Source organism: Oncorhynchus keta, chromosome 14 (assembly GCF_023373465.1).
Source record: "Oncorhynchus keta strain PuntledgeMale-10-30-2019 chromosome 14, Oket_V2, whole genome shotgun sequence".
Lineage (NCBI taxonomy): Eukaryota > Metazoa > Chordata > Actinopteri > Salmoniformes > Salmonidae > Oncorhynchus > Oncorhynchus keta.
The window spans coordinates 54,445,054-54,457,825 of NC_068434.1; the positions used below are offsets into that span (position 1 = coordinate 54,445,054).

Consider the following 12,772-nt stretch of genomic DNA (forward strand, 5'->3'; position numbering starts at 1 on the left):
TATGTATACAGAAATACTTCACTGGCTCCCAGGAATAGCTCATTCTTCAAATTCCTTTTTTCACTACTGATCTAGGTAAAACAGCCTTTAGTTGTTATGCGCAACATATACTGAACAAAAATATAAACGCAACATGTAAAGTTAAATCAAATATATTTTTTGTACCCAAATTTGTTTATATCCCTGTTAGTGATCATTTCTCTTTTGCCAAGATAATCCATCCACCTGACAGGTGTGGCATATCAAGAAGACGATTAAACGGCATGATCATTACACAGGTGCACCCGTGCTGGGGACAATAAAACTCTAAAGTGCGCTTTGTCACACAACACAATGCCACAGATGTCTCACGTTTAGAGGGAGCTTGCTGACTGCAGGAATGTCCACCAGAGCTGTTGCCACGCAAGCCCAGGACCTCCATCTGACTTCTTCACCTGCGGGATCGTCTGGGTCCAGCCACCCTGACAGCTGATGAAACTGAGAAGCACTTTTGTGGGGAAAAACTCATTTTTATTGGCAGGGCCTGGCTCCCCAGTGGGTGGGCCTATGCCCTCCCAGGCCCACCCATGGCTGCGCCCCTGCCCAGTCATGTGAAATCCATAGATTAGGGCCTAATGAATTTATTTCAATTTACTTATTTCCTATGAACTGTAACCCAGCAAAATAGTTGAAATATGAATTTCAGGATATTCTGAGAGATAGTGCCTTTCGGTCACTAGGGGGCATTGGTGGGAGACCTGTTCAAATTTGAGTGTACGTGTTTTTTTAATTGACTTCTGATGTCTTGATGGGATGGGGAAACTGTTGGGGATACTGTTTGATTGTATTATTATTTATTGATTACATTTCATATTTAATGTGTATTTTTGCATGCAGGGCTAATTTGTAAAAGAGACCTGGGTCTCAATATGAATGCCTGTTAAAATACAGGTTAAATCAATATGATAGATATGTTGTAGAATATTACCTTTGATTGAGGGGAAAGAGCGGACAGTGGACCGCTGGCTTGTGTACTTGACTAAGGGGACTTAGTGTCCTCAAGTGGTGAAAGAATGATGTGATCGTCTTGTGTGGATTTTAAACATGGAACACACTTATTAGAATCCCCCCCAAGAATTCATCAAACATTCTTTACACCTTGTTATAAAATACATGTTTTGGCCATGGTTTCATATGTAATAAGAGTCCTTTTAGTCAAGTTGGGTCCATATTACACGCCATCTGTTGTGTTGATGCATGCATCAGACAAACTTGATTTCGGGGTGAAATACTATCTTTAAGTGCCTGATCGGAAGAGAAACCTCAGTGTCTCCCTCATACATAGGTAAAGCAGGGATGGTGAGATGGCAGCCTGCTCTGATAGGACCAGATGGTGAAGATGTATGAATAATGCAAGACTGTCTACATTCAGACAGGACCTGGCTGATCCGAGGTCAGATGAAAGACACAGCTGGCTGCTGCTGAGTGTTAAACGTTGTGTGGTGTGGTTCCCGGGGGTGAGCTGTGATTATTGGTGCTCTGCCCTCAACCTGTCTCCCCTATTTTGTCTCCCTGTCTTCACCCCCTGCTGGTTCATCACTCAGTACCACACACTGAGGGCCTGACAGGGATACCTGGAGGTGAGGGGGGAGTAAATTAAGATACTTCTCAAGCTCTATCTCTGACTCTGGAGGTGACCCTTCAACTCTTGTGGACAGACTGCGTAAACATAAATGGTACTGTAGATCTGTCATGATACAACGGGATGCATCAGATAACAAGCAGCATTCGTTCTGGTGCTTTTGACAAATTATGATTTCTCAGGTGTTAGCAAAAATATAAGAATCCTTGATAAATTCGTAAAGATGCATGGCCCCATCCATCCTCCCCTCAATACAGTGCAGTCGTCCTGTCCCCTTTGCAGAAAAGCATCCCCAAAGAATGAGGTCTCCACATCCATGCTTGGGATTGTGTTCTTGGGGTTGTACTCATCCTTCTTCTTCCTCCAAACATGGCGAGTGGAGTTTAGACCAAAAAGCTCTATTTTTGTGTCATCAGACCACATGACCTTCTCCCATTCCTCCTCTGAATCATCCAGATGGTCATTGGCAAACTTCAGACGGGCCTGGACATGTGCTGGCTTGAGCAGGGGGACCTTGCGTGCGCTGCAGGATTTTAATCCATGACGGTGTAGTGTGTTACTAATGGTTTTCTTTGAGACTGTGGTCCCAGCTCTCTTCAGGTCATTGACCAGGTCCTGCCGTGTAGTTCTGGGCTGATCCCTCACCTTCTTCATGATCATTGATGCCCCACTAGGTGAGATCTTGCATGGAGCCCCAAACCAAGGGTGATTGACCGTCATCTTGAACTTCTTCCATTTTCTAATAATTGCGCCAACAGTTGTTGCCTTCCCACCAAGCTGCTTGCCTATTGTCCTGTAGCCCATCCCAGCCGTGTGCAGGTCTACAATTTTATCCCTGATTTCCTTACACAGCTCTCTGGTCTTGGCCATTGTGGAGAGGTTTAAGTCTGTTTGATTGAGTGTGTGGACAGGTGTCTTTTATACAGGTAACGAGTTTAAACAGGTGCAGTTAATACAGGTAATGAGTGGAGAACAGGAGGGCTTTTTTAAGAAAAACTAACAGGTCTGTGAGAGCCGGAATTCTTACTAGTTAGTAGGTGATCAAATACTTATGTCATGCAATAAAATACAAATTAATTACTTAAAAATCATACAATGGGATTTTCTGGACTTTTGTTTTAGATTCCGTCTCTCACAGTTGAAGTGTACCTATGATAAAAAATTACAGGCCTCTACATGCTTTGTAAGTAGGAAAACCTGCAAAACCGTCTGTGTATCAAATAATTGTTCTCCCCACTGTATATATATATATATTTTTATATTTCATAAAACGGCATTAGCACTTACCCGTCCAGAAGTACGTCCTGTCCTTGCAGAAACAGCTCCTCAGCTCCTGTTTGAATCATAACACTCAAAGATTCCTCAAACAAAAAATCTGTCTCACTTTCACTTTTTCACTTGCACTTTAGACATTGACTTCGCTTTTCCTGATGTATTCGCCATAATGTCTTCAATAAAATCGTTGAAAATACAACTCCAAAATAACAAGCGCCACAGCAACTCCTCTGATAGTCAAGGCGAGAATGGAGGTCGTTACGCGTGCATTTACAAACAAGGAATGGTGGTCCAACCCAAAACCATTACATACTGGCGTTTACCTCAGCTCATTGGCTATCTAACCAGCTAGATTTCAAGAAGATTAGTGGTCATTGGGCAGAAATACAGTCAATCAATGAAGCTTCGCTAAAATTATTGGTGCGCAAGGTGGTCATTGCTCCGTTGTCTTCAAATCAGTTCATTTAATGACGTTTGGCTGTGTTGCAAACATCCAGAGGAATGCACTGAAACCAACCATGACTAGATAAACAATTGTTTACCGTGTGTGATTACGTCTAATGCTCCGTAAAAAATTGATAGAGATGGAATTCACGGCACAAGCGGGTTACAAAATGTTTCGATTTAGGCTATAAAAATGGATTTTATTAAAGAAAACAGCACTTAATTTGATCACTGGGACCCTCAGGAAGAGAAATAAGAGCAAGATATCAGAATGTAAGTCATAATTTTACCTTCAGATGTGAATGTATAAAAACTGTCTTGGTGGAAAATGTTTTTGTTATTGAGCATGGTATTTCTTCTCTGTTATAGCTATTTTAAATCTGAAATTTAGTTTGATTACCAAGATCCTAATCTTTTGAAAGATGAAAGACACTTGCACTTAAAGCCTGGCCCTAAATGTCATTTGCTTTGGTGACAGTGAGAGAACCGTTAGGGTGAGAAGCACAATTCGACCTCAGGTACATTCCTAAGGTCCTCCCGATCTGTGCAAGCCTAACCTTGACCGTGTGGCATTAACCCTTAACAGTTAATCACGTTTTTTTGATCTCACAGATTACAATGACATCTCTCCCCATAGGAATACATTGCCTGCTCCTCTAAAGTCAACCTGAAGCCTATGTGGGTTATGAATGTCTTATGAACCTGTCTTCGATGAAAATTCATCAGGCCACTATGAGGTCTACCTGTGTTGATTCTAAGCTTCCTGAAGCAACCAGAAGTGGTTAAAATCACCCTAAAAGTGTTTTTCCATACCCAACCTGCAGTTTGATAGAAATAGTGCATTCAACCCTGTGTAAATCAGTCAGTTCTTAACGTAAAGACTTAAAACTCAGGATTCTGTAATAACATACCCCAATGAGGATATGTCTTTACTTTTAGCTTCCTGTGCCAACCATAACTGGTCTCACAGGGGCTGTTTCGAAGGGTTAAAAAAGTCAGATCTTTCCAACACTTCATATGTAGGATTAGGCAACCCTCATGAACTGTAAATCAGTCATGTCTCCCATAAAATTTCCAAGAAAAACTAAATCACACACACACAGCTTGGAAGGAGGGACACATTGGGGTGCGTAGAGACAGACAGTGCCTGCAATAGTTAACTTTGTTCGAACCATTTGAGCTCTAGAAGAGGTTTCTAAAGTTTCAAAACTCTAGGTCTGATGGTTCTCTCTCATGCACAATATCTAAATGTATATGACTTGCATCCTTGGCACAAAGTTGTTATACTCTACTCAACCATTGGTTTCATTAATGCCATTCAGACTGTTTTGAAGTTGATACAACTGGCTATGATAGCTGGTGTTCATAGCTAGGTTCTGAACTAATACTGTACATATTACCATGATTGATATCCCCACATTGTAGCATGTACATTTAATATATTCACTGGTTATGTACTCTGCCTTGGCAAATAAATGTGCAGTTCAGGTATGAATGTCTTTGAGATTATTTTTCAGTCATATCCAATACCAGGAGTATCAAATTCCAGTCTTGGAATTATGCTGTGTCTGCATGTATGTATTACAATTACCAATTTTGGTCCTGGGACATCAATGGTTACACATTGTAACTATGCAATAGACTAGAAACATGATTTAACTAGTTTAAGGCGAATTTGTAATTTATATATACAGAAATCGAATTTAAAAAACACTACACTACACTTCCTATGCATCATGTAAATACTCTAAAACACATTCATCTCAATATCTAATTTCCTTCATATGCATTGATGTAAGGGGTGTGTAACTGGTGGCAGTAGAGTCAGACGCAGGAGAGCAGAACTAGGTAATAGCCAGAGCAGTTTAATTTCAAAACCAACGGCATAAAGAAAATACAAACATGGGTACAAAACCTGACGCGCACTAGTAACCATTACCACAAAGATATGGGGGGACAGAAAGGTAAATATACAACACTTAATGAGGGAAATGAGAACCAGGTGTGTAGGAAAACAAGACAAAACAAATGGAAAATGAAAGTGGATCGACGATGGCTAGAAGTCCGGTGACGCCAAACGCCACCCGAACAAGGAGAGGAACCGACTTCAGTGGAAGTCGTGACAATTGATCTGATAAACACAGGATAGGTCTAGTATTTCATCAAATGAGAAGTTCAATAGTGTTATAAATATGCGCATTATAAATATCATAATTGTAATATATTATAAATGCAAGTTCAATCTTTACTTCAATGCACAGCTGTTGTGCATTCTAAAAACAGGAAGAAAGAGGTGGCGAGAGAGGTGTAAAGGACAGAAAGGGAAAGAACAGAGCAGGGAAGGCAGAATATGATTAATGAGTCACAGTGCTACCCTAATATGATCTCAGTTCATCACAGTTACAATAGTGTCTCTCATCAGCCCGAAGGTTATCTTAAGAGAGGGTAAGGTGGCGATGACGGGACTGGGGGTTGGCATCCTCTCTTATATCAAAACATTCCTGCAGACGAGAGACAGATGGAGAGAGAGAGAGAGAGCATGTTTAAGCCTTGTGTTTAAAAAAAATGCATAACACTGTCCGTCATCATAATCAGGAGGTGAAATGCAAAACTGACCTTGGATCATTTACTCTGGGACTACTGCATTTCTGTCTGTATTTCAATGTAAAGCATTTCTTTAATAATACTTCCTGTTGGCCTGACCAAGTGACCTCTCACCTCTGATCATGCTGTGCCCTCTATGTAGCCAGTTCAGATGCGGGAGGGATTCACTGACACAGCTGATAACTTAGAGGACTTAGGGAGAAGGGGAGAGAGGGATGAAGTGAAGGAGAGAGACTGTTATTGAGAAAAAAAAGGTAGTTAAAAAGACAAGTCTTCAACAGGAATCTGTGTGTGTGGCCTCACCTGGTGTCCAATCAAAGTGACTGGAGGGTACTTTATACTGAAATACATGCACAGACACAAGGACAAACAATATAGCATAGTTATAGAAATAATTAAGTGTTTTACTATTCTCCATGGTTGGCCCTCTTGCCTATTCTTTGAAGGTGGAAGTAGCCACAGTTATACACCTGAGCCTGCTTACTGCACAACACAATCCATCAATCAGATTGATACATGAGTGTGTAGGTGTGGGTTATAGGTGTGGGTTATGTCTAATTGTTAATTTTTTTCAATATGGGTGACTTAAAATAGCCTGTTTTGTTTTTGTGCAGACACCCTTACCTAAACAGCACCCTCACCTGAGAAGTAGAAATCAAAAGGGAGATAAACTGGGAATTGAATAACTGCAGTTGACATAGCTAAGTAAATGGAAGAATACTCTAATTGCAATGTGGATGGCTCTTAAAAGCCTTTGGTTGTGCATAGTGTAGTCTAAGGTGTTGCCAGGGAACAGCACCCTCTTCAAAGAAGTAGGAGGTGAAGATCTCACGCACACGGATTGCCTCTCTTGCTGCATTGTTGGACCCCATCCTTGACGCATCCTGCTGAGCACCAGACTTTCTCCTCTGGCACACAGCGGCGAGCTGCAGATCCCCTCCTGTTCCTCATGAAGTTATGCAGAACACAAGTAGCCTTCACACACCTGGATTCCTCCAGGAGGCAGTCCCAGATGGCCCTGGTCACCCAACCTTGCAGTGCCCTACACGGTAACTGTAGCCAATCGTTTTGAAAGAATCTCCAGTTGCAAGGTATCTGTAGGAATATGGAAGATAGTGTTGTCACGAACCGGCTCAAAGCCCGTAACAAAGGGAGACAACGTGGAGATAAGGAGTAACAAAATATATATTTATTAACTAAAGCAACTAAGGAAAATATCCAATGGTGTGTGTAATCAGTAATCAGTAGTGTAAGTGAGTGTTTTGCATGCATGAATGTGATAATGCAGGGTGTTGAAAGGTGCCAAAGCAAACAAACAAAAGGCCACCAAGAACCACAACACAATCTACAAAGGTGTCTGCAGGGAGAGAGTCTCTTCCATGAATGTGGAAGAGGTCTATTTATCCTGGGAGACACCTGGCGCAGGTGTTTCCCATGTAGCTGACGACCCTCCCAACTCCGCCCACCGGCATCCTAATAAGGAAACAAGAACAAAGAGAGAATACGGCAGACAGAGTGGGAGGGTCGTCACATTCCCCCCCATAAAACCGGGGACCAACAAGGACCCCGGAACAACATATCAGCCTCTGCGTCCCAAATTGACACAGCCTCTGCGTCCCAAATTGACACAGCCTCTGCGTCCCAAATTGACACAGCCTCTGCGTCCCAAATTGACGAGGGGTTATGTGTTCACACCTCCACCTGCCCCATCCAACCTCCTCCTCCCCAGACCTCAGCAACCTTTGCACATAGGAAGCAATATTTAAGAGGAAAGAAGAACACAAGACCAGGAGGGAAGAGACAGGAAAGATAGAACATGACAACCCAGAACATGACAACCCAAAACAATGGTCAGTCACGTAAACATTCAGGAACATGGCACAAATGACCACAACAGCTACAAACTCCAACGAAAAGAACATCAGGGTCCTTCTTCATTTTTACAACTCCCAACGATTCATAGTCACTTCCAACGATTCATAGTCACTTCCAATGATTCATAGTCACTTCCAACGATTCATAGTCACTTCCAACGATTCATAGTCACTTCGCACAAAACAGAATTTCCCCATTTCAATCATTTAACCTTGTAGTGTTCAGCGATCTTCAACAGCTGTTTTTTAGTACATAATTCCAACAGTTCCTCTGACGGAATGCAAATGAAATTGTGTACATGAGACACCATAGTCATAAGTAAATATTCTTGCTCAACCCCTCTGCTGAGCACATCAGACCACAACCAGAGAAATGACAATCACCCTGAGCACCACAGAAGAGAGATGAGATACGGAGCTTCCCCAAAACCTACAATAACTCAACCCTAGTCTTCGTGCAGATTTGCGGTGGGTATTTACGCACTGTAGCCCGCTGGCAAGGAAATAGAACTCCCCAGCATGCTGGCAAATTCCACCAAGCCACGGATGTGCCCCCGAGACAACTGCTCAGTCCACAGACACCACACAAAAATAACAAACATTTAACCATGCCCAACATGTCCAAAATTGAAACACGTCGCTAAGCCTATCAGGGGAGGAAAAAGGCTACAGCTCCGGGTAGCAAGTTCCACTACCCTACACAAATCTCCTACCGAGGTACACAGCCGATTTACTCACCTCCTCAGACTGACTTCCCAACAGAGAGTAGAACAAGTTCAGGCTAGGCAAGGCCTGGAAACTAACCATTATACTCTCTCAAACGCAGCACACAAAACAAACAACCAATACTGGGCCGATCACACTCAAACACAATATTCAAACCAAACACGTACCTCCACGGTCTCCCAAACCAATAGTTCAAATATCCCGGATGAGCCCCCACTTGTCACGAACCGGCTCAAAGCCCATAACAAAGGGAGACAACGTGGAGATAAGGAGTAACAAAATATATATTTATTAGCTAAAGCAACTAAGGAAAATATCCAATGGTGTGTGTAATCAGTAATCAGTAGTGTAAGTGAGTGTTTTGCATGCATGAATGTGATAATGCAGGGTGTTGAAAGGTCGGAGGAGGGTCGTCACAGTGTCATTATTAGACTTGTACATCACCAGGTAATTGTGGATTACTAAAGTATAATATCCCTTTTAACAAATCATGATAACATTGGATTGATAGATGCAGGTGCACACACATGCATGTGTAGCATGTGTCAATAACATAATCATATCAAGGATAGAATCACAAATGAATACATAAATACCACTTGAAGCTTGATGATGAGTTGATCATTTGAATCAGCTGTGCAGTGCTAAGGCAAAAACAAAAATGTGCACCCCTTTGAGTCCCCAGGACTGAGAACCACTGCTCTTCATTGGGACCTCTTCATCTGTAGACAGGCTTTCATATCTCTCTTTATCTAAGGACAGAAAACCTCACAAGAAACAGACTTTATTATACTCAAATTACACGGCACTGAATATTATGTCACTATTATCTCAGTCCTCACCTCTAGGGACTGGAACTACGCACAAGTTCCTGCCCTATCCAGAATAGCCTACTCTCTCACTTTGACAGTTGGAGCTGCTAACATTATCCTTTCCCCCTCCTCTATGGCTGTTAGCTAGCTACCTACAAATGCATTTGGAGTTTTTTTTACAGTGATAAATATATCAATATAGCTAGCTAATATGAAGTTAGTTAGCTGGCTAAGTAGTTAAATATCACCAGCTATCTATACAGTAGCCAACTAGCCTGCACTGTAGCTAGTTAGCTAATATCACATAATTTCTTTACATTTTCAAAATGTATATACATACTTGAATAGGTTCTTCCAGCCATGTGGACAATTGTGAACAGGGCAGCAAAGTTTGTTTGTCACCAGAGTGTTTTAGAGCATATTACTATTTACCAATTTAATAACCAGGCCTAACGTAAACTCACCCCATTCCGTACAAATGTGCGTAACAGCAACATTCAAACGAGGCTACAAAGAAAACTAATGGGACTGTGGCGACTGTGTTGACTTCAAAATCGGGGGTGTGAACTAGGTTTCTATTCAAGCGTTGATCGACATGGTAATGGCTCTATAGTATTGGAGAAAAGTTTTTAAAAAAGGACCCTCCATTACATCTTGACGTGTCGTCGTAACGTACAGCATGCATAAAGCAACTATTTCTGTCTTACAATCTCTCGCCATCAGGTGTAGCACTTCTCTCATAGTTTAAAAACAAGAATTGGACAGTGACGGGGGTAAGGGGGATACCTAATAATTTTTCTCATCATCATTGCATGCGATCATCATTCTCAAAGCCGCTGTTTACTTCTAAGATTACCTTAGCACCGCCCTAAAAACTTTGACACAAACCTTCAAATAGGTATGTAATGACACATTATATAAACTCTTTATAGAGTTTATTTTAGAGGTCGTTAAGGTGATAAGTTGGACAGATCGATTGAAAAAAGCAATTTTCCCACACTACATCTGTCCTTCTCACCATCACACATTAGTTTAGCTTCCCCACCCGCCATTTTTAAAAAGACCCGACGGGGCTCATTGCCTGCTTGAATTATGCAGAAACGGGCAGTGTTTAGGTCATGTAATTGATTTTGTTGGGAAGGGGAGAAATTGTGCTTTACAATGGTATTGACATTAAAGTTGATCTGGAAGTATTACGTTTTTGGGACGCTAAAATAAGGGCAATTGTATGGACCAAGGCGATGTACGAGTGTCACATAGAGTAGTCCAGAAGCCTATACTGGAAAACCTAACCTCTATCTCCTCCTCTGACGAAGAGGTAGAACAAGGATCGGACCAAAATGCAGCGATGATGATTCATGATATTTTAAATGAAGAAAAACCTATACATACAGAAACTACAAAAATAATGAAATGAAATAAAGAAAACCAAAACAGCCCTATCTGGTGCAAACACAAAGACAGGAACAATCACCCACCAAAACACTCACAGAATATGGCTGCCTAAATATGGTTCCCAATCAGAGACAACGATAAATCACCTGACTCTGAGAACCGCCTCAGGCAGCCATAGACTAATTAGTCACCCCACAAAACCCCAAGACAAAAAACACCACAATAACCCATGTCACACCCTGGCCTGACCAAATAAATAAAGAAAACATAAAATACCATGACCAAGGCGTGACACTATCAAAATAAAAAGATGGCGGAGCCGCAAAAGTTCTTCTGTGCAAAGGTGTTTATTTACAAAGTGATTCCGAAACAAAAACAGTACTGCCATCAAACATATACCTTATGAGAAAGCTAAAAACAATGCTACCCCATCCACAGCTCAATCCAAAATGCTTCTCCATGAACTGAAAGAGAGGCTCCTTTTGTAGGGCTAGCCCCTCCCCTCAAAACAATTAACACCAATTAATTAAGCAATTACCTCATCAAACCTACATTTTCCATTAAATACAGAGGCGAACCTGACACCTTACCAGCTGTTACCTTAGCTCTACACAACTGATTCAAATGTTCAACTCATCAAACTTCAAGTGGTATTTATGTATTAATTTGTGATCTGGTAATGTAAAAGTCTAGTAGTGACAGTATCTTCTATTGTTTGTCCTCATGTGTCTGTTTTTCAGCATAAAGTACTCTGTGGCAACGAGGTGAGACTACACACACAGATTCCTGTTGAACAGTCTCTTTAACTCTTATTTTATCAATAACACTCTCTCTCTCCTTCACTTCATCCCTCTCCTCCTTCTCCCTAAATCCTCAAAGTTATATCAGCTGTGTTGGTGAACCCCTCCCGCATCTGAACTGGCTGACACAGAAGGCACAGCATGGTCATAGGTGAGAGTATTATTAAAGAGATGCTTACATTGAAATAGAGATTGGCATGACTTCCGCCGAAGTTGGCTCCCCTGCCTGTTCGGGCGGTGCTCGGCAGTCGTCGTCGCTGCCCTACTAGCCGCTACCGATCCCATTTTTGTTTGTCTGTTGGTTTTGTCTTATTAGTTTCACCTGTGTGTATTTTGGTTTAATTAGCTTCCCTATATGTAGTAGGTTGACCTGCCCTTGTTTTGTGCGAGATTGTATTTTTGTTACGTGTCTGCATGTTAGGTCGTGGTGTATTTGCTTTTCTTTACTTGACACCCTGTGGTTTTGGGTTGTCTAGTATAGTGTCCTGCGCCCTGTATTGTGTTGGGCTTATCATTTTGGTGTGCAAAAGTAAAGCACTTTACTCCGTTACTCTCTCTCTGTGTCTGATTCCTGCACCTACCTGGTCCTTCTGTAGCTCAGTTGGTAGAGCATGGCGCTTGTAACGCCAGGGTAGTGGGTTCGATTCCCGGGACCACCCATACATAGAATGTATGCACACATGACTGTAAGTCGCTTTGGATAAAAGAGTCTGCTAAATGGCATATATACCTAGTCCCGCGTGACAGAGATGTAGTAGTCCCATAGTTAATGATCCAAGGTCAGTTTTGCATTTCACCTCCTGATGATTATGATGACTGACAATGTTAGAATAAAAAAAAAAATCTTAATCATGCTCTATCTATCAATCTGTCTCTCGTCTGCAGGTATGTATTGTTGTGAAAGAGGACGCCAGTCCCATCATCGCCACCTCAACTGCTCTTAAGATAACCTTCGGGCCAACTGGGAGCCCAAGGCTGGTTAGGAGACACTGCTAGAGACACTATTTAATTGTGATGAACTGAGCGATTTATTAGGGTAGCACTGTAATTCATTAATCACATGTTGTCTTCCCTGCTCCTCTATTTATCTCTTTCCCTTTCTGTCTTCTACACCTGTCTCCCCACCTCTTTCTTCCTCTTTAAAAAAAAATGCACACCATATGTGCATTGAAGTAGAGCTTGAACATGTATTTATAATATTACAATTATTATATATATATA

The 12,772-nt window shown here is 41.7% G+C and overlaps 1 long non-coding RNA gene across 3 annotated transcripts; it reads right to left on the minus strand.

Annotated features, from left to right (window-relative positions):
• Window positions 1-5,250: 5,250 nt before the first annotated feature.
• Window positions 5,251-11,802, minus strand: LOC127907311 (uncharacterized). Of its 3 annotated transcripts, XR_008064114.1 has the most exons (4): window positions 9,141-9,352; window positions 6,781-7,039; window positions 6,059-6,136; window positions 5,251-5,841 (listed from the first exon to the last, which is right to left on the minus strand). It is a non-coding gene; the product is annotated as an uncharacterized LOC127907311 (long non-coding RNA). The 3 variants fall into 3 exon arrangements; XR_008064113.1 differs by lacking the exon at window positions 9,141-9,352 and adding an exon at window positions 11,731-11,802 and having other exon boundaries at window positions 6,059-7,039; XR_008064112.1 differs by having other exon boundaries at window positions 6,059-7,039.
• Between the last annotated feature and the right edge of the window lie 970 nt (window positions 11,803-12,772).